The following is a 22,828-nucleotide window of genomic DNA, read 5'->3' as shown; positions in this document are numbered from 1 at the left end:
TGTATGTGAGATAGATCTAGGACTTATCTGTGTGTCGTTTGTACAAAATCACAGACACTAAAGTCCTTGATCTTAGGCAAGTCCCAGAAGTGCTCTGTGGTAGGTCCTTTTCCTCAACACTCTAAACATGGCTCCTTCTAACTGCAAATTCTGATAGTCACTCAGTCGTGATGGCCACACTGAGTGTTTTATAAAGGAAGGGATTAAGACAGTCCCAGGAGTACAATGGCACATGAAGGAGTCCCCAAATCTGCCTTCTGCTTCAAGTCTATGGCAAGCCCGTTGGGCCAATCCATAAGGTGGTGGAAATGGATAATTCCAGCCCTTTTTTAGCTTTGTAGTGTGTGTGTGAGCCTCCAGCTGGACCAGGGACTGACTTTCCAGGCCCAGATGAATTCTCATTTCCCAGGGATCCTTCAGCTTGAGTTTGGTTCTCGCGCCAAGGCTCTGACAGCTTTATTAGCACCTATAATTCAATGTAAGCATCAATGTGTTGGGAAACACTTTGAGGCTATCTTTTAAAGTCAACTTAATTCCCTCTCAAATGCCTCTTTGTTTGCCAAAGTGCCAGCCAGAAAACTTCCAGGTAGGCAGGAGATGAGCTCCAGACAGGGGATCAGCGGGACGTGTCTGCTGGGCGCCCAAGTCACTTTGTTGGTAGCTGATGTCATTTCCAGTTAGCGGGCTCCTGGCAGAGGTGCCTGCAGATGCTCAGATGACATCACTGGGGACCAGCCTGTCACCAGGGGAGATAACAAATGGAGCCTAACCCTGAGTTCCTGCTGCCCCAGGAAGTTACAATTCATTTCTTGGCTTTGCTGTGGACCGAAAGAATAGACACCCTGTGTTCCCACCCTGGCCAAGCCCCAGTGAGCCAGTACACACCCTCCTGCTGGCTGTTTTGCGTGAACAAAATAGAGTGGGACAGGCTGAGCTCATCCAAAAGTGTTCGGTGACTCTGTAATAATAGAAACTGGACAAGCTTGATGTAGTAGACATCTGGTCATCTACTCAGTAGACATCCATTTACTCTTCCCCCTGAGCTAGTAGAACCCAATTTTTCTCACATACGCATCCTCCACGACAAAAAACTGCCCATCCCCATCCACAAGCAGTGGATCCTCATGGTGTAAGCTAATTATTTATCCATTAATCACTCGTTTATTCATTCGACAAACGTTACTGAACACCTGTTCTGTGTTGGACATAGTTCTAGGCACTGAGATAAAGTCTTGGGTTAGGCTTCAGCATGGGGTGAAATTCCACCCACTGAGATATGGCTGAAGGGGCCTCTGGGAAATGTGTCATCACTTCTAATGGGTAATAAAGGCCAGCCGGTTTGTGGAATGAATGAGTGGATGAATAAATGAGTGAATTTCCAAGTTCCCACTCATCTGTAACAGGCATCTGAAGTGTTTAGGTGCACTGGAATTAGAATTAGGAGGCCTGGGTTCTACCCCTGGTTCTTTCATGAACTGATCATAACCCTGGGCAAGGGCATACCTTCTCTGAGTTTCAGTTTCCCCATCTGCATGCCAAGGATACTGAGCTAGATAGTCTCTGGAACCAGAAGTTCTGGGAGAAATGTTGGCTTTCCCCTACTTGATGTGTGACCTCCAGCACTTCAGAGCCCCTCTTGGTTACAGTTTCCTCATCTCCAAAATGAAGATTTATGGCCCCTTCCAACATTTCCATTAAGTCACAGCACAGTTGCCTGGTTACTTGTGTTGATGGAAATAGTGAAAAACCTCTAGGAAAGCAGTATTTATGAGGAAACCAACTCCTGAGTGCACATGCATACGCACACACACACACACACACACACAAAGCTGGGAGGGGGACCAATCTTCTCCCCTCAGAACAGCCATGTCCTCATTCCTTCTGGGTACTGAATCTCGTTGCAGTGGGCACTAGGATCTTGATGTGAATTGGTTGTACTGGTCAATTTGGAGGCTCTTGGCCTCCACTGGCACTTCATCTCCAAGAGCTAAGAGCTACATTAAGAATCCCAGAGCTTGGTCCTGGCTGGACCCTCCTCTGGTTCTTCTGCAGGGCCTGGGGATAAGCAAAAGATATTAGGACTTCAAAGCTCCTGGCCCAGGGTCTGGTAGGCAGTGATCGTGCAAACTCAGTGTTATACCTCAGGTCCCATGCCCCACAGGCACCTCTTAAAGTGAGCATTAATGACAGACTGTAAGGGAGTTTTAGATCTCATATTTTTAAGGTGCTAAAAAGTAGGGATTCCTGAGCTGTTTCATTCATTTCAAAGGTCTAACAATAATGGATCATTTTTGAAAGTAAATTAAAAAGAAAATAAAAGACCCACCAGGAACACTCCTCTTACCATAGTTAATGCCGGCTAGCCCAACTAAAATGTCTTTGGTCTGAAATTAAATCAATTCTGTCTTGTCAGTGTGATCTGATCAGTACTACATACAAAGGCAGATTAATAGAAAGTGAGCAAGTAAGTATACTATGACTTAATCAGCACTTTATGTTTGAAGACTTGATCTTTCAACACTCAGACATAAGGATTACTGAAAGAGGTCCTCAGTATCAGAAAGGTTGGGAACCAACAAGTAAAATGTTGAATGTTTTGACAGGGGTCTGCTGGTGACTATATCCCTCCCTTTGATGTCTGGCCCCTAAGAACCTCTGAGCTGTGTCGGAGTGTCCCCAAGGCACAGATCCAAGGGAGAAAGGGGAAGAGACACTGTGCTAACAGTGACTAATGTCATTTCCAGTTAACTGGCTCTTGGCAGATACGCTACAGATGTTCAAATGACCTCATTAGGGACTAGGATGTCAACAACAAGACAGATACAAATAGAGCCCTGCTTAAGATTCCTGCACATCCATGGCTTTGGAATCCCTTAACTCATTTCCCAAGCTTTCCGAAGAGTGGGAATTGCAGGCCATGGTATGTGGTATCAGAAAGACCTTTAAGTGAGATGGCATCTATATGAGTTGAGTAGTCTGGCTTTGCTGCGATGACAAAGAATCTCCAAAGCTCTCCCTCACTCCCCACCCCATTTCACTCTGTGGGTTGTCTTCATCCTTTGCAATGTCACATGGGCTTTCCCCAGACAACATGGAAAGAGTAAGTATGGTCTCCAGACATGTCCAGGCTTCTATTTAACCAACCTTTGACCCCAAAGGAAAGAGAGACCTTGCATCTCTTGGTCACCATATATAAAATCCTAAGGAAGGACTCTGGCCCAGGTTGAATCAGGTGTTCATTTATTGTAATATGCATGGCTAGGCCTGGATTCATACATCTGCCTCCCTTCCTAGACTGTGAGCTTGAAAATGAGTCCCACTCTGCTTCCTGTCTGCAGCCTCTCCCAGCCAGGGGCCGCCCTGTAAGGGACACTCAGTAAACATCGGTGGAGTGGTGGAGTCGTATGCATTAGCAAACCCAAAGGTTTTTTCTGGCAAATCCACTCGGCACAAACCAGGAAGACAAGAACTAAATGTAGGGAAGACTGGTAACAAGTGTGATTCATAAACTGACTAGTCAACTGATCAAAATGTTGTCACATTCAACAGCAGCAGCAGCAATTCTGAGAGAGCCCTGGACATCTTTCATCAAATAAACTCCTTCCGGAACTAGTAAGAAAAAAAAAATTCCTTGCACAGTGGTTTACAAAGCATTTTTACATTATTTTACTTCAACACAATCCAAAGAATAATCGTCAGAATCTTCCAGGTGCCCGGCACGGTGCTCAGTGGTGGGTGAGCTACAGCAGTGGAAGCAGACGCAGTGCTTGTCCTCAGAGAACTCTCAGTGAAGGACTAAAGAGAGACAGTAAATAACTGAGGAGAGAATAAAAGTCGATGTACTCATACAGAACATTTTCTATGTGTCAGGCACTGGGCTATGTGCCTGACGCATATTAAGTCAATTAATCCTTACAATAGTCCTTTGAGATAGATACTATTCTTAGCCTTGGAAGTTGGGTGACTTATCCAGGGTCACCAGCCAGCAAGCCCCAGAGCCAGAAATCAAACCCACGGAGCTTGGCTCCCAGGTCTGTGCTGTTAGCCATAGTGCTATACCAGCAGCCAACAATAGTGCCGTGAGTTCAGATGGAAAGTAGACGGGTTAAGGAAGGCTCTAGCATGTCATCCAGTCAGGAGGTCTGGAAAGACCTTCTTCATGAAGCCTGAAGGATGAGCTAATGTTATGGTCACAATGACAAGACACTGAGAGCACCTTCGGGCAGAAACCCTTCTACGCTGACGAAAAAGTCCAGGCTGGGTGAGCCTGGGTGACTTGTCCCAGCTCACACAGCAAGAAGAGATGATTCCGATCTTAGAACCAGGCCTGCTGATTCTTAGAACCCAGTGTCCTTCCCACCAGTCTCAGCCCAAAGGCTGGAGCGGTGGCTGCTATAAGCTGCGTTCACAAGCCTCCAGGAAAGTCCACTTATAACACCCCTTGGCATTCTCCAAATTGCCTTAGCATAAATAACCAACAGGTTGATGGGCGCACATCTTATAAAGCACATCCTATAAGGAACTTAGAAGCCAATTATTTTTCTGGTAATTGCATTAAAGGAATGTTTTTGTTTATTTAACTTAGAAGTTAAAACAGAATGACCTTGTCTTGAAGATTGTGAAATAACAATCAGGTTATTTGCTTATGTTTACATTTAAAATTAGAGAATATTCATTCATAAAAGCAAATGCAAAATAAGGGGGATGGGGTTTACAATACTGGCTACCGATTGAGAGCCTTTAGAGAGGTGGGTCATCATTCATTCAGCTATAATGATTAACAGTTCAAAATCCACTCTCGGCTGTTACCCATATCTGGGGAGGAATAGAACATTTGGGTGGCTTTTTGTTTTTGTTTTGTTCATTTTTTTTGTTTTTGTTTTTCTGTTGTTTTGCTTTTTGTTTTTGTTTTTCTGAAAATAAAAAGCCACATCCTTCTTTCCAGGGAATGCAGTCGAATGAGGGGTTTTTCCACAGAGCTGGGAAAAAGCCAGGATATTTTGGAGTCAAGGTCAAGGTCCCCTGCCCCTCCCACTCACTGCGATCCTTGCAGAGGAGGGTGAGATGAGAACTCAGCTGGAAGGGAAGAAGGGGCTGACTCTACCTGGAAGCACACCTGAAGGGTACAGTGTAGGTGGGGTGAGGTTGCAAGAGCAGGATAACAAAGTAATACTATGAACAACTGATGATTAACCTTGCTGGAGGACTTACTATGGCCAGACAGGAGTCTATGCGCTTCATGCCGTTAGCTCACCTAAGCAGGCTGAAACAACTGGTATCCTTGGTTTTCGGGAAAGGAAACAGACACAGGGGTTGCCTTGCTCAAGAGCATATTTTTAGAAAGCAGAGGAGCCAGAATTCAAGTGGGGTGACTCCAACATCAGTGCCCTTTGCCGGGGTGATGCCACAGCAACAGGGTCATCCAGGAATCACCAACGCTGTTGATTGAGGTTTTGAGACCCTCTCGAGGCCATCCAGAGAGCACCACTTTTATGAGCTCTGCTGGCCCTGAACTTGACACCCTCCAGTCAGTTTTGGTTTATAGCCACCTTCTTGCAAACTGTCAGCTTAATGTGGGCCCCAGAGCTTCCTTCCCTGGGGAGCCGGAGTGGGGTGGGGAGGGGAAAGAAAGAGACAGGGACAGAGAGACAGAGAGACTAGTTAATCACTTTTGAAGAAGTCAAACAGCATTATAACCAGCCTCTCACCCGAGAGATGAAAAAGCTATTGTTAGGGCATCTTGGCACCAGAAAGGAAGATTGAGATTTTCCTGAATCATTTCTCATCTTTTATTTAGGCTTCACACTTTTCCTGGGGCCTCTGGGCAGCCTTCCAGAACCCATCCCCAGACTGCCTCTGAGTTTTGGAGGTAAGCGATCTGTCCCTCCCAGGCTGGGGAAGGGGCGGGCTGAGGCTGGGACAGACCGTGCTTGGCTCGGCCCCCTGACATTGTACACGCTAATGCAATGTGAAGTAGCACGTCTAAATAGCCTGTCCAACTTTTTTGATGTTCTTGAACCCACAGATGGGATTCATTTCCACACTGTTCGCAAAACGTAAACGATACAAGGACATTAAAGAGCATTAAACTACTTGATGACATTTTGGTCACATTAATGAAAAGTGGCGTTTTTTAAACTACCAGAAAGAAAGAGAAAGAGGGTGGGGGCAGAAAGGGGAGGGATGAAGAAGCAGAGAGACAAAACAGGGAAGGGGGAGGAGGAATAGGAGAGAGATTGGTATCCATTTCAAGTGTAGGAGAAATACTGGCAGTCCCAATTGGGACTTCATTGCGTAGGACACAGGAAGCAGACATCTTTGGTGACTAGACAGAGCTACAGAACATTCTGACGCCTGTATAGGAAGCTGGGCAGAGATACTACTACATTAATGTCCACTTCCAGACTGACTAGTTTGGCCAACATACTACTGAGGCACAAGAGAAGGCAGGAGGAATGTCAAACTCACCTCCTGTAGGCAGCCTTCCCTGAGTGCCTCCCCAGGGTAGATTAGGTGTCTATTCTCTGGACACCTGAAGACTCTAAACTTATCCTTGTCACAGCCCACCTCATCTTGTCATTTAATCATTGATTAACTTGCTGGAAACTCCCCCTGACTATGGGCTCTTTGAGGGCATAAAACAAGTATTGGGAGCATAGGTTTGAAGGGACAAATTTGCCTGGGCTCAAATTCCAGTTAGGCCATGCATTTGTTTTATGACCTGGAGAGAGTAAATTAATTTCTCTGGGCCTCAACTATGCCATCTGTAAATTGGGGTAAGAAGAAAACCTAGCTCAGAGAGTTGCAGTGATGCCTGGATGAGGTCATGAGTAGAAAATACCCAGCACCATGCCTGGTACACATATACTCAACACATGTTGCAGATTAGCATCAACTTCATGCTCAGCACCCCAAGTACTTGGCACAGAGCAGGCACTCAGTAAATACTGTTAAAAAAAAAATGAGTCTCAACAGACTGAAAGAGAAGAAAAAAATAGCCTATCAAAGGGACTAAGGAATCAGACCTGGAGCCACAGAAACTAAAAATGGGTGGCAGTGGCATTTTATAACTAACTTATCAAGTCCTAGACACCTTGTTTTAAAATAAAAACTTCTAGCACCGTATTATCTCTTGTGAATGCTGGGGAAGATGTCCTGCTCCTTCCTCGGACCAACGGATCCAACGGTAGCTGGTAGCCGGTAGCCGGTGAACGGGGGAAGGGGCCCCCTCCCCTCCAACAGCCTCTGCGCCCCCTCCCCTCCCCCAAGAAAGCCTTGGCAGGGCTTTCTCCTTCCAGCCCTGGTGGTTACATTAATTGCTAATGACAATGGCAACCTTCACTCTGTGTGGTTTCCTGCCCAGATTCTGGATCCCTTACAAGGCTCCCTTTTCTTTTTTTCCCAGATAGGAAATGCAACCCGAGACGTGTGAAGAAAAAAACAGTGTGCGTATTGTCATAGCCTCCACTCCTCGCTGCGCTCCCAGGCTGGCCGCGTGTGCTCTGGGGTGTCTGCCCCGCCACAGGGAAGAATAAACCCAGACTCAAATCATAGGAAATTCATCAAGTGTGCTTCTCAGAGCTCTGTCTTTCAAGGTCTGTTTCCCTGCCATATGATCTCTATAAACCAAATCACTGTTAGCCAGGGCACAGGACCAGAGGCGCCGGAGGCTCATGGATAATGAATGCCAAATGCATGTGACAATAGACTGATCAGGGAGCCGAATGGAAGTTTCTGAGTCGTGCTTTTATATATATATATATATATATATATATATATACATACATATGTGTACTCTGTGCCCGCACACACACACGCGTGCACATGCACAAGTAAGCACTACAGCTCCATAGAGGCCAACCGTGATCCTTGGTGCCAGACTCGGCTTAACTCGGTTCTCTATAACTCTGTTAAATTATCAAGACAAAGAAGGATAAAATGAAACAGAAACAAAATCAGATCCCAGTTTAGCAGGGGCATACTCGCTGTAGAAGAGTCACAGACCTGACTTCGAAATTCAGAATGCCTTTCACTCAGGGGCGAGCATAGGATTCCACGCAGAGGGGCCTCACCTGAAAAATGAAAAAAACCAAGAACTCATCTGGGCACCAAGGGTAACTGGGAGGAACCACCCTCAACTGAATGGATTATTGTGCGATCTCTCGCAGCAATCGTTTGACTCTGGGGTCTGAACGACCCCTTCACTCCAAAAGCAGGTTGCCAGTGTGACAAGGTAAGAGACGAGAACACGGGACAGAAACTAGCAGGCCACCAGCTAAAGGCAAAAAGGTAATTAATGTTATAGCCTTTTAGATTCTAGAAAATACTGCACTTAAAACTGCAAGTCAACTGAGCGGCTGTCGGCAACCGATAAATGCTTCCATATTCACAGGCATCAGCAATCTTCCCTCACAAAAAAAGTAATAATACATACATATTAATGGATCACATTTTGTCCTTTGGGGAGCATAATTTTTAAAAGGGCCAAGGCAGCAATAATAGTTCCTTTAAAAATTCTAAATGCTGTAATTGTTTTCTCTGAATTATGGTGCTAGGATTTAATTAGTGATGAATGTTCGGTATGGGGTTTGGACATTTTTGATGAATTCAGCCAAACAGAAAAGTAGTCTTGTCCTCACGGCTCCCTCCCCGTCCCCCGCCCCTTTCCTTCCCTAGGACCCTGAAATGTGCCTGTGCCTGAGAACACGTCCACGTAGGAATTTTCTTTTCTGCAGTTTGGCCGTAGTTAAGAAGGAGATTGTTTTAACCGCAGTTCAACGAGGAACATGAAACGTGGTCAGTGAGGTCATGCAATTCAGCACAAGTTTTGAGGTTTTCCAGTTATAAGGAGGAAAAAATAATAAAATGCAAATGGTAGGAATTTCTTCTTGGCTATGTTCTTATCACTAGAAAGAAGTTGCCCCGGTCTTGGGCCCTCAGTCTTGGGCTTCAAGGGCTTATGGACAACAGGGCTGAAGGTGTGAGGGGGTGGAGGGAGGAAGAGGAAAGAGCTTTCTTCATTCATTCAACGAATAACCATTAAGCAAAGCAGAGTCTGGGTGCAGACTCTGAGCTGGGCACTGTGCACATAGCTCTGGCAAGGGAACACTTGCCTGGGGATAAACACAATCTCTTTGTTCTTCTCCAAACCACTTCTTTGTAAAAGCAGCTGGAGAGAAGCCCAGAGCAGCGGCCATCCACACAGGCCGAATCAACGTGGCCTACACAGCAGGGGGCCCTGGGGGCCATGCCCACGCCTCTCATCCACCTTCAGGACTTCTTTCATTTGAGACCTGGAGGCTGTTCCTGAGTTCCCAGTATCCTCTATTAACATGCAAATGCCCCTGGGAAAGGTCGCACCTTGAGACCCCACCAGCTAACCTCTTGCTCACCAGTTACTTCTTAGCAAGGATTAGCAGAAATAGAACACCCAAAAAGGCTGGGGGTGGGGGGTGGGGGGAAGGTTAAGGCTTGTGGGGAAGGGAGGTAAAAGACCTCTTCCTACTGCCAATGTTTTCCTAGACAGTCAATGTGCTTTAATTTAACACACAAATCAATATTCTTATTTTAATAATGGTTGTTCTTTTAAAACTGTAAAACAAAACAAAATTTCACTTGCATACCCATCATCCCTGCCTCGGTTATGCCATTAGTATGGCCCACTTCAAAATTTTGCCCAAGTATTAAAAATGCTGCCTCCCAACATGGCAAGCCATGGTGGTCAACAGAGGGTTTTTCCCCCCAATCTGTCTGGCACCCCATCTTGTTTGTCCCCATCATCCTCCCCTTCTCTCATTCTTTTTGGTTATCTCCTCTTATCACAACACCCTTCCTCTTCCTCACCATCCATGGTGGGGGCATCTCTCCAGAGCCCTTTAGGCCCACGGATCCAGTGGTTACAAGATTTTCAACATTCTCCTCAATAAAGCCTTTGAAATGCCACGCCGGGGAGAGTCATGGTTAAGAGCATAGGTTAAGAATCAAAACCAGACAGAAAGACGTGGGTTCAAACCCTTGTTCTGCCACTCTAGATACTGGATGCAAGTGACTTATACTCTCTAATCATTAGTTTCTTCACTGTTTATCTTTTGAGATGAATAAATAAATAAATAAATAAATAAATAAATAAATAGTGCCTAGCATAGTGCCAGGCCCACAGTTAAGTACTCAATAAATATTTGCATTTGCTACTGGTATAATATATCTGATGTATTATATATTTTATCTTAGAGTCCCATTTCCCATGAGGTGGGATTCCAAATAACATTCAGGTAGTTTTTAAGAAAATGGGGGCACCTTGGTGGCTTACTCGGTTAAGCAGCCAACTCTTGATATCGGCTCAGGTTGTGATCTCGTGGTGGTGAGATCCAGCCCCGCGTCAGGCTCTAGGACATAGAGCCTACGTGGGATTCTCTCTTTTGTCTCTCTCTCTCTCTCTCTCTCTCTCTCTCTCCTTCTCTCCCCTGCTCACATGCATGCTCTTTCTCTCTAAATAAATAAAAAACATTTTAAAACATGAACCATAATATATATACCGTTGAGTGTAGCCCTCAAAAGTTGTTCTCTTAGGGAAATGTTTACTTATTTCAGCCTTGCTGTCATTGATCTTAGTTGTTATTCATTTACTCCTTTATCCATTCAACAAATATTTATGTGCCCCTAGATCCAGAGATGGGCCCATTTGATCTTTGGCTTCCAGGAGCTCACATCTAGTGGGTCAATGCAGAGTAAGCAATAGCAGGTGCCCACAAAGAGCTATGAAAAAATGGTGAGTAGAGAACCAGCTGCCTAAGGTAGTTGAAGATATCCAGAGAGGCATTCGAGCTGAGTGTTAATTAAAGGAGAATAATAGTTGTTGCAATTTACTAACACTCTTCTAGGCACCAGTCACCGAGCTAGGGGCTTAAGTATTTGCATGTATGGCATATAATAATCATGCAAAGTAGATAGTATTCTTATTTTGAAGATGAGAATCCTGAGTCTCAAGAAGGTTAAGAAGTGTGCCCATAATCTTACAACCAGTATAGGATAACTGAAATTTCAAACCAAGTCATTGAGGTTCTCAAAGCCCATGCTTTTCCTTGCAACCTACTGGGCCAATTCAAAAGTCACTCAGGCCACAAAAAGGGAAGAAACAGTCGTGTTACTATAAGCACACCCTCAGTATTTGCTTTTTATTATGCGATATTTTATATATACAAAACAATTTGCTAATGCATGTAAGTTTATTACCTAGAAATGTATATTTTAGAAAATATTAGAAAACATAGATATTATATATATATATATATATATACACACACATATATACATATATATACATGTATATGTGTGTGTATATATGTGTGTGTGTGTGTGTATATAATTAGATAGATAGTTTACTAGGGATTCTTAGAGGAAGAGGGTTATATCTATACACAAGTACAATATTTTGATACATACTTATAAGTTCCTTTTTCCACTTAACAGCAGATCAAAAACATGTTTCGATGCCAGTTAATATACATGTATACCATCTTCATTAATCACTGTTAAATGCTCTTTGAATGGATAGACCCCCTCATTTATTTAACCTATTCTCTCTTCAGACAGTTAGCTTAATTTCACCTTTTAAAATTATCGTGAATGACATTGTGATGACTATCTTTCACACAAATGTCTCTGTGTATATGTCAGTCATTCTCTTAAGATAAATTTCTGGGAGGAGAATTGCTGAGTCAAATGTTTAAGGTCTTTGATGTATGTTGCACGACTGTATTTCATCATGTGTGAGTTTATGCTTCCACTAACAATTTGTTAAAGCAACTTGACATTTCTTTAAAGTTAAATTTATTTTGGGAGAGAGAGAGAAAGTGAGAGAGAGAGAGAGAGAGAGAGAGAGAGAGAGAGAGAGAATGAGCTGGGGAGGGTCAGAGAGAGAGGGAGAGAGAGAGAATCCCAAGTAGGTTCTGCACTATCAACGCAGACCTCAATGCGGGGCTCAAACTCATGAACTGTGAGATCATGACCTGAGCTGAGATCAAGAGTCAGATACTCAACCAGCCGATCCACCCAGGTGCCCCGACCTGATTTTTTTTTTTGACATTGCTATGTTTTCCATTTTATCTTGCTGATTTTATAAGAGTTCTTTGTGTGTCAAGGCTAGGAACCTTTGTCTTTTGTATATTTTGTGGTATATTTGCTATACAGAAATATTTAATTTTTATACAGTTAAATCTACAAATTTGTTCATGGTTTTGGTTGTTGGTGCAATATTTAGGACAGCCTTTCCTAATCATGAACTTAAATTTTCTCTTAGATATTTTGTGGACTTACTTTTTACATCTTATTTTTTAATCTAGCCAGAATTTAATGTGGTATAGGATAGGAGGAAAGAATCCAAATCAGTATGTTTCTGGGTGCCACATTCTGCCCAACCTCCACATAGGGAATACTACTTCTACTGTATACCAAATAATAGTGTGGAGGGGTTTTCTGTCCTTTCCCACTCATCTATTTGTCTATTTTCATCCGCAGGACCATATGCTGTTTTAATTAATACTGCCTTGTAGTATATTGCATGCCTGGCAGTGCTGGTCTGTTCTCATCATTTTTCTTTTTCAAAGCTATTTATATGAATCTTTTTTCTGGTTTTCTTTCTTTCAAAAGTGAGAGTATGGGGTAAGGGATAACTTCTAAAAGTGTGGCAGTCATATGCATGATAAAGTGTGTGTGTTTTTAAAAGATCAGTCTCACAACTTTATAGCTACACTTGGTTCATTTCCATACCAAATAGGGTTATTCTGGTGCTTAAAGTCAAGCATGCTCGATCTGTCACTAGACTTATTATATCCTGTTTGCCAAGAACCTTGGTGAGAGGTTTTCCTCATTCTGTCTGCATGAAAAGGCAATATAGGGTAGTGGTTGAGAGCACAGGATGTAGCTGTGTGACCTTGGGAAGGGATCTAACCTCTCTGAGCCTCCATGTCCACACTCACAACAGAGGGGTGACAATGCACTAACTATTAACCTGCAAACTGCACGTGGAAGGCTCTCAGAAGAGTGGCTGGCATGGAGTAAATACTCTGAAAGTTAACTAGTGCCATCATGTCCCCATGGTCTCATCATTCCAGCAGTTTGCTGATATGTCTTAACTTGGAAGAGGGACACCGAAAGGAAGCCATTAAATTAGGAAACACAAGTTACATAAAATAAAATTTCACAAGCCTTTGCAAATGTTTATAGGGATGAGTAGTTGTCATTAAGTCTTTATTCCTCGTGGTGTCCAGGGTGCTGGTATTTAAAGCAAGCTGTGGCCTGGCCAGAGAGGGGGCCACGTGCTGTCAGAGGGTGGCTTACCACACGAGGACCCTGAACCAGCCAGATCATCTGAACCCACTGCAGATTCTACTTCGGGCCTTTGTCTTGGCCTTTGTCAATGCTGTCAGCTCCGGACTCACTTCTGACTTCCCTTACTGCTCTCCCTCCCCATTCTGTTGAGAGCAGATCTTCTCGCCTGCCAGCAGAGAATCTGAGCCTGGGGATGAGCCTGAGAGCTCTGAAGTCAGACATTGGATCAAAATCCCAGCTCTACTACAAACCACTGCAGTATTAGAACTGGGGTTTTTCTTCAGCTGAAAAATAGGGATGTTATACCTTTCCTGCCAGGTTACCATGGGGATTAGGCGACAATAACACATATAAGAGCATTTTATGGAGTGACAGGCATAGAATAGGTGCTCAATAAAGGTTACTGCATCAATAAAAAATGTTGGATTCTAAGTAGCAGAAAACCCAATTCAAACTGGCTTAAACAATAAAGGACAATTATTGGCTTATATAATTGGAGACTGAAGATCAAGTTGGGCTTCAGGAACAGTTTGATTCAGTAGCGTGTACCATCAAGGATTTTTTCATTGTTCATTATTTTCTCTCCCTTCACCCTGCCCTTCCCAGAATCAGACTCATCTTAAGGTTGTCTCCCTCTTATGGTCCCCCAAATGGCTGCAAGTATCCAGAGAGAAAAAAACAGGGTTACCCCCAGAAATTTCCCCAGATGCCTGAGGAAGAGCTCTGCTGGGAACCCCCAGCAAACTTCTCTTCTTGTAGCTCTGTAGTCAGAATGGGGTCACAGTCCTGTCCCCGAAGAAATAACTATGGCCAGAAGACGAGATTGAGCACACCAGCTTCGGTCTGGGCCACAGGCCCTATGTATAGAGTCACCTCTTTGCTGTTGCTAGAACTGTGTAGAGGCAGGGTGCAAACTGGACCAAACACCAGAGTAATTACCAGGAGAAGGGGCAATGGATTTGGAGGAACTACTGCAGTGCCCACCCCTCATGTAGAGCACAGATGAGTAGGTAGGCAGGTTTCCACTGAAACTTGAGACCAGGAAAACAGCAATAATAATAATAACAATAACAATAATAATGTACATAGTTTCTCTTTACAGTTAGTAGTAAAAATAGCATTTTCAAAGTACAAAAGTATTCTTGTTCCACAGCACTGGAGTAGTAGATATTTGGATGTGTGCCGAAAGCCAACGATCAAGTCATAGGCACAATTGGTATTTTCTTTTAGACTCACTCAATGCCTGGGACCTTTTTCTTTAGGCGGCTCCCTTTCTCTCTGCCTCTTTCTGCTTCCCCTTCCTCCTCTGTTTACACTTTATTACCCTCAAGTACCTGGGGAGAAACCTACAAGAGGAGGGACAGTGTGGGCTCAAGGCCCGAGTGAGCCCTGGTTCCTTCTCAGCCCATGCCTGCTGCTGAGTAAAGCCTGGTCTCCCAAAGGGTTCAATGGCAGAGCCTAAATGGCCCCTTCATGCCTCCAGGTTGCTAAGCAACAAACACTTCAACTTTGGAAATCTTTATCCACACCGGATATATTATCCTGGCAAATTGGACTTTCAGATCTGGCAGCAATGGAAAGAGTAACTTCTTTTTTTTTTTTTTTTTTTAAATAGAGACAATTTAGATGATTTCAAAGACATCTGGTCTCTTTTTCCAGCGATGTAGGACTCTTCTCTTTCACTAAGCACACTGGATCCAAACACTTCACGTGTACAAAAACACAAGGTCCCTGAAGAAACAAGTGTCTCAGTGGCAAAAGTGGACTCATAAAAAAGTACTGCCAGTTGGAAAGGCCTGGAACCCTCTAGGGCAACAGCACCAGGGCGCATGTCCTTTTCTCTTCCCTCTAGTTGAAGCTTCTTTTAACTTGGTTTCCCCCAAGGACTCTTTCTTCTATCTCTTATTCTCTTGGTTGCTGACTCCCTTCCTGTCTTCTTTTTGTCTTTATCTTTCTCCGTCTTTTCCTCATTCCCACCTTTGTCTCTGCAAACTTCTACCCAGCCTTCTGTCTTCCTTTCCATCCTTCCTTCTCCCAAGTCCAGATGACACAAGGACAAAAGGCACCTGAATGGCTTATGGCCAGGGGCTCTTCAACTTCCTGCCCCACCACTTTGCTGGGGCGTAGAGTTGATCATTCCCCTTTCCTTCCTAAATCATAGTTGGGGTAATCTCAGGGCAGAATCTCTTGGCCCTAAGTCCTTCAAAAATTTTTTTTCAAGACAAACCCAAACACCAAAATACCTTCTCCACCTGTTTGCTAATATCTAGAATTCTTCCAACAGAGAACATTACATTCCACAATTAAAGACCAAATTTCAGACATAAATAATAAACAACTCACATCTGGGCAGCTCTTAACAGTTTTCCAAACGTGTCCAGCTGTTTTCAACCAATTCCCTCATTTGACCCCCACGATAATCTTGAAATTGAAGCATTATTTTACTCTTACCTCCATTTAAAAATGAGGAAACTGAGGCTCGAAGATGTTAAGTAACTTTCCAAAAGTTGCTCTAGCCCAGTTCTGTCTGCTGCTAACATCCGTATTCCACCTCACTTCTCTGAGAGGGAACCATCATAAATAAGCTGACATGAGGAGGAATCTTCCTCTAATTTCTTCAGACCCAAGATGTACTCCCCCTTCCCCAATTCCTAGCTCCCAGAGATCTTTCATTTGTGGTATTGCTGTGGAACCTGTCGGTGGGGTATGCTGCCACCAGATGGCAGATGATACTCTGGTTTAACGTAAGCTCCAGAGTTTTACCATAACTATGAGACTCAAGTGTTTCTCTATGTTTTACCATTTTATAATCAAAATTATGGTTCACTAAAGAATAGGTTAAGCATAGCAGTATCCACATGTATGTAGAGGATACACAAATGACATATACTTAGAGGAATAAGTATGCAGGCTGATGATATGTCTATTAAAATGCTCATTGGTTGTTAACAAGCACAACTCAGTCTAATTCTGCCCACAAAGTCACAGCCTACTTCAAGTTTCCAAGACGTTGGCCATGGCACTCTAGGGTCACTGCCTTCCCATCCTGGCCATTCATTCTCCAAACACTAGCACAATAGTAGAAGTCAGAATGGTTCTCAAACCTAAGAGTACCTCTGAATCACTGGGAGGACTAGTTCAAGCACAAATGTCCAGGTCTCCATTCCGGAGTTTCTGATGCACTAGGTGTGGAGCCAGAGCTGTGAATTTACATTTCTTTTCTTTTTTTAATGTTTTATTTATTTTTGAGACAGAGCATGAGTGGGGGAGGGGCAGAGAGAGAGGGAGACACAGAATCCAAAGCAGGCTCCAGGCTCTGAGCTGTCAGCACAGAGCCTGATGTGGGGCTTGAACTCACAGACTGTGAGATCATGACCTGAGCCGAAGTCGGACGCCCAACCGACTAAGCTACCCAGGTGCCCCAACTTCTTTTTTTTTAATGTTTATTTTATTTCTGAGACAGAGAGAAACAGAGCATGAGTGGGGGAGGGGCAGAGAGAGAGGGAGACACAGAATCCGAAGTAGGCTCCAGGCTCTGAGCTGTCAGCACACAGCCTGACATGGAGCTTGAACTTGTCAACTGCGAGATCACGATCTGAGCCAAAGTCGGACGCTCAACCGACTGAGCCACCCAGGCGCCCCTGTGAATTCACATTTCTAACAAATTCCCAGGTGATGCTGATGCCACTAGTCTCCCCAGACTACTCCACATTTTGGGAGCCACTGGACTGTGGCAAGCCACCCTGTCTGGCTCTCATGCTTCCCTCCTTTCCCCTCACCTCTTGCCAGCATCCTGGAGGAAGGAGTGTGAGCCCCAAGGCCTCCCAGCCACAGCCTGGGGTCTCATTGTGAGCGATTAATCACAGGCCTTACGTGCTGTTCCTGACACCAAACATTGTGCCACTTTCGATCATATTTTCGCTGCTAAGTGCTGCCTTCTGATCAGATATTCTGTGGTATCGATGCCTGTCAGAAGTCTGTGTCCTTTGTGTCTCACTATTATAATGATAGAAAATGCTAGCATTTATGAAAGCTGCCCACACTGAGGGAAGTGTTGATTCATTGCCTCATCTAATCCTCACAACGATTCTATGAGAAAGATACCATCATTACCACCCTTGTGCAGATGGGAAGGCAGAGGAGCCAGATTATAAAACCATGAAGCTACAGAGCCTGGACTAAATGCCAGCTTCCCTTCAGAACATAAGCTCTCTCAGCCACTGTAGATACTGATTCCAAGTTTTCAATTTGGATACTAAAAGTTGGATTCTGGCTCCCTCAAGTCAGTTTCTTCTGGTTCCTACAGCTTCTAGTCGTAGCATTAGCCTCACTGGTCCATGTCCCAGCCCACCAGCCAGTCAGGATGCCCCTCAGAGTCTCCTGTCGAAATTCACTGCCTCAGTCCACCATACCGCCATACTGGATGCAGGGGAAACAGTCAGAAGTGCAGGCCCTAAGTGTCTTCCAGAGAGTCTTAGGCAACAAACATAGATTCAAATGTATTCCCCAGGCGGTACTTTCTAAGGCAGGGATGTGGAATCAGACACTTTATAATGAGCTTCTACAAATGTTATGTTGGTGAGTTGAAACAGCATCATAAGAACTTCTCACTTATTTATGAAAGAGCTATGCAAACATTGTGAAAGAAGAAAGTGAGGTGGAGGAGGGTGGGAGGGAGAAAGGAGGGAGGGAGAAAGGGGAGGAGCAAGGGACGGAGGGAGGAAACAAGGGAAGAAGGGGGCTAGGAGGAAGGGAGAGAGAGAAGGAGGGGGAGGAGGGAAGGAGGAAAGAAAGGAAGGAGAAAGGGAAGGAGAGAAGGAGGGAGACAGGAAGGAAGGGAGGAAAGAGGAGGGGAGAGAGATAAAGAAGCAACCTAGGAGAAAACATAACAAAAGAACAACAGGAAATCTTCATAGCCTTTCAGGTTATAGAACATCTTAGTAAGAGTATAAATTCAGGAACAGAAGCTCTGAGAGACAAGATAATGAGGTTGAAGACAAATTAGGAGATGGAGGATCTAGAGAAACAAACTGAGGACACAAACCACATCACTACAGAACTAATATAAAAATGAGAGCAAGTGGGGCATCAGGGAGGCTCAGTCGGTTGGATGTCTGACTTTGGCTCAGGTCATGATCTCACCGTTCGTGAGTTCGAGCCCCACGTCGGGCTCTGTGCTGACAGCTCAGAGCCTGGAGCCTGCTTCGGATTCTGTGTCTCCCTCTCTCTGCCCCTACCCCGCTTGTGCTTTGTCTCTGTCTCTCTCTCTCAAAAATAAATAAATGTAAAAAAAAATTAGAGCAAGTAACAGGTATATTTCACTAAAAATGAATTAGATGGATAGGAGCTTGAGATAATCACAGTAAATGTAGATTAAAACAACGGTATTAAAAACAAGTACAGGGAAACTAATAGATTTTTTTAAAGCCTAGTAAATAAAAAGAATAAGTTTCCAAACCCAAAGGTAAAATTTTTTAAATTATCTAAATAAATTAAAAACTTGCAAAAGCAAATTGAAAGATACACCACGTTCCAGGAAAATTTAATACAGACAACTCAAAATAGAGGTATGTAAGTTTTAAAAAAATGACACTTCAAACATTTAATCAGCAAAAGCAAATCATTTCAAGGGGTTAAAATCAAGCTGGCCTCAGCTTTCTCCACAGCAACATTTAAGGCCAAAAGACAGTGTTCACAATAAGAGAGAGAAAATGTACCCCAGGTGTTACAACCGCACAAGAGTGTTGTTAAATATAAAAAGCAATAGACTTTCTCGAAGCTGAGAAATCAGTAATATGGCCCCCTTCTTGAACAAAACTATGTGACAGTGACATTCAGGCAATTAAGAAATAAAGAAAAAAATAACTTAGGGACAGAAACATCATGAAGGTGCACTAGTGGTAAGCAGTAGGTCTAGTTAATATTTATAGTGGTAATAAACACTATCTTCAATGAAGCTCGCCCTAACTGCCTTATTTACTATGGCAATATGTGCCCACTCCACTCTACTCCAGTATTCTGCACCTCCCTTTGTCTGCTTTACTTATTGCTTTTGTTCTATAGCATGTATGATTTCCTAATACACCGTATGTTTTACTCTTTTGCGGTTTAGCTGCCCCTACCCCACTTACCCTACCTACAAGGTAAGTCATGGGAGCTGGAATTGAACGGTTGCATGAAATACGGGAACTATTCTAGTTAGAGAGCAGACAGAGCTGTAAGTCTGAACAATGTACAAATAATCATATAACTAACAAAATCCAAATTTTGTGGAGAGGGGAGCTGAGAACGTGTGAGGGTGTTAATGTCTTTATCTTCCACAGCCCAAACGTTATTGCTATTAACATTGAAACATGGTTTCAGAAGACATGATGACTGCCATCTCTTGATGCTTTCTATAATCACTTCCATCGACCTTGAAAGGATTTTTCATGAAATACTACCCTATGGTAAAGAAGCATGTATTCAATAATCTACAGTTTTCTTTGGTATATTTTCTTCTGTTAAATTCCAGGAAAGTTAAAGGGAATACTTCATATTTTACAATAGTATTTAGAGTTATGATTTCATTTTTATTAAAGTTTTTTTAGATATTTATTTTTCTATCTATGTATACAAATACAAAGACAACAGTGATGATGTTTGCTTATTCTCAATATGTTAAGAGTATTATTATTTAGGTTATTTTACTATTTTCATTTCTAAACTTTTCTCTATTTAAATTTTTTTTAAGTTTATTAATTTATTTTGAGAGAGAGAGAAAGACAGCAGGGGAGGGGCAGAAAGAGAGAGGGAGAGAAAGAATCCCAAGCAGGTGCTGCGCTGTCAGCACAAAGCTCAATGTGGGGCTCGATCTCACGAACTGTGAGATCATGACCTCATTGGAAACCAAGAGTCAGATCCTTGACCAACTGAGGCACCCAGGTGCCCCCTAAACTTTTCTCTATTATATTAATTGTTTATAAGGAGCATGAACATATTTTTCTTTTTTCTTTTTTCAAATACAATTGAATGACTTCCCTTTGTTTTAAAAAAGTAAGAGAAAAACTAGAAGCACATATGTCATGGAGATAGACACAGAAATACAGAGACAGATAGAGACACATCAGATAGAGATACAGGTATAGATGTTTAGCACCCGTGGTGGAAATAACAGAACTCAAGCCTTAACCTTGAGTTAACATACCTTTCTTTCTGTCTACCAGAACTCCCCTGTGGACTTGCCAGATGGAAGGAAGGAAATTAAAGCTGACTGGAGAACCCACTAGGTGCTTTGCCATAAACTTTTGGTTAAGTCTGTAGGGTAGGAATAGTCTCATTATTTTAGAGAAAATGAAGAACTTGAAGTTCACATAGGTTGTGACTTGCCTGATGTTGTCTAGTAGGAGGGATGGCAATAATAATGGCAAGAACTGCACACTGAGTACATACAGTCAGGCTCCATACTCAGCATATCTGCGAAGAATCCCTTTTAACCCTCACAACAGCCTGTGGCGCTAGCAATTTTTACTCTTATTTTTGAAACGTAATTCAGAGCAAATTGTATGGCCAAACGTCACACAGCTAGAAGGCAGCAGTGTCAGGAATGGAGCTCAGGTCTGTTCCACACCCACACCCATGCTATTTCCTCTGCACCGTGGTCCTTGTAGGCTGAAAGAGGAGCGGCCTGTGCTGGTCACTGGGATCTAACAGAGAGTCAGGCTCCCGCTGGGGGGCTCTGCCACCAGCCAGTCATGAATCCCCTTGTCCCCTCCTGGGTGTCCTTGCTGAGCTGAACAGGCAAAAAGGAGCACCGGTGATTTCCTGAGATGGCTCCAAGTCCAGTCTGGGAGCTCAGGCCCCATCTCAGCAGGCCATTCTTGGATGGCTCAGACACAATAAACACTCAGTCAGGACACAGTACTGGGTTATGGTCCGTGGGAATGCAGACAATGGCTATTTCAAATGAGTGTCAGGAGATCTGGATTCCAAGTCCACTTCTACCATTCCTTTGTGGTTTGACCCTGGGGTAATCACTTGATGTCTCTGAGCCTCATTTGTCCTATCACTACAATGAAAGGGTTTCGCTACTGGACAATTCCCAAAGTCTCCAGCTCAATACTTCTCTAATTTAGTCAGAGAATAACGTCCTCTCTTTGGAAGGGTCTGGGTGTTTGGCAGCAAGCTTCCCTTTGAAAGAGCAAAATGGCAGCCAGGGAGCCAAGCCAGCAAGGGGCAGGAGAGCCTAGATTATCCCCAGATGGGAAAAGAGTAACTTTAAGGAAACAAGTCTTTGAGGCTATAGGAAGGGTCTCTGTTGTAGGCCTTTGCTTTCTCCCCAGGTGGGTCTTGGCAGCTGGACCACAGGCCTTTATGAGATTATCTGTTAATCATGGCCTGGGCATGAGCACTCAAGAGGTGTCACATGCAGAATGAGATGCTTTTTTATGATGCAGTAAAAGAGAGGAAATCGCCTTGGCCTCTTGCCTCGTCTTGCATTCAGTAAAGAAGCAGGCAGGCTGAGCCAGCCTCCCATGGGTGAGGGCCCTGAGAGCTCAGAATTTCCACCCAAGGGCTGCCATTTCATTAGAGTGCTACAGGGAGGGGCTGCAGCAGGGGGGAAAGAGAGATAGCCCCCACCCCCCGACTCTCACCCCACTCCAGACGTTTAGGAGAGGCCGGGGATTGCTGAAATCCACCGACAATGAAAGTTTAGAAGAGCTAGGGTCACACACACTACATTAGTAACATTATATACTCATAACCACAGAGTAAATCACTGGCCCCACTTGGGACAGGAATTTCTCTCCAAATGCTATTATGGCAACAATCTATTATATTTTCTCTGAAAAGTAGATTGTGCCCAGAACTACTGTTCCTCCCAATGACCACTCCCACTCACTGTCAGGGTAACTAGTGATGATTTTTACCCCAAAGATAAAACAGAGGATTCAACCACCAGGGCCATGGAAGCATCATAAGAATTAAAGCAATCGAGTTAACAGTGATCTGGTAACTTTACCTGTATTAACTTATTTAATCCTTATAATAATGCAGATTCAACCCAACAAAAATTAAGTTGATAATATCATCCCCCCTCATTTTATAGATGAGAACACCGAGTCCCAGAGATGCTAAGCAACGTGCCCAAGGTCACACAGCTAGTTGGTGACAGCGCCAGGATGACCTCTCTGTGTGCACCTTTACTACTCCCATATCTGCTTGTCATAATTTACCGTTCATTCTAAGTATAGGTCTCCGGGTCCTCCCTCCTTCAAGAATGGTCTTTAATCTTAACACCTGTAGTGGAAGCCATTCTCTCTCTCCCTCAAGATGTTAGGAAGAAACCTGCTCTTTGCTTCACCCTCTCCTAAGCTCCCTGCCAGGGGACTGGCGGTTTGGGTGAGAATGTTGACTTCCACTGGTCCATTCCTTTGTAACAGGAAGTGATGGGGGCTTCACTGGTTAGGACTCTGTATGGTTATTGTTTTCCTCATACTGCAGATGAGGAATCTGAGGC

General features: G+C 43.8%; 1 long non-coding RNA gene across 1 annotated transcript in view; it reads right to left on the bottom strand.

Annotated features, from left to right (window-relative positions):
- The window catches only part of LOC132661499 (uncharacterized), a 78,690-nt gene extending 70,615 nt beyond the window's left edge, over positions 1-8,075 (bottom strand). The window contains exon 1 of the long non-coding RNA XR_013550397.1: positions 8,005-8,075. This is a non-coding gene — a long non-coding RNA (uncharacterized LOC132661499). The remainder of the gene's footprint in view (positions 1-8,004) is intronic.
- Positions 8,076-22,828: the final 14,753 nt, after the last annotated feature.

Source organism: Panthera onca, chromosome D1 (genome assembly GCF_046562875.1).
Source record: "Panthera onca isolate mPanOnc1 chromosome D1, mPanOnc1 haplotype 2, whole genome shotgun sequence".
Lineage (NCBI taxonomy): Eukaryota > Metazoa > Chordata > Mammalia > Carnivora > Felidae > Panthera > Panthera onca.
Note: the sequence above shows the minus strand (reverse complement) of the source record. Positions and strands in the feature narration are given on the sequence as shown.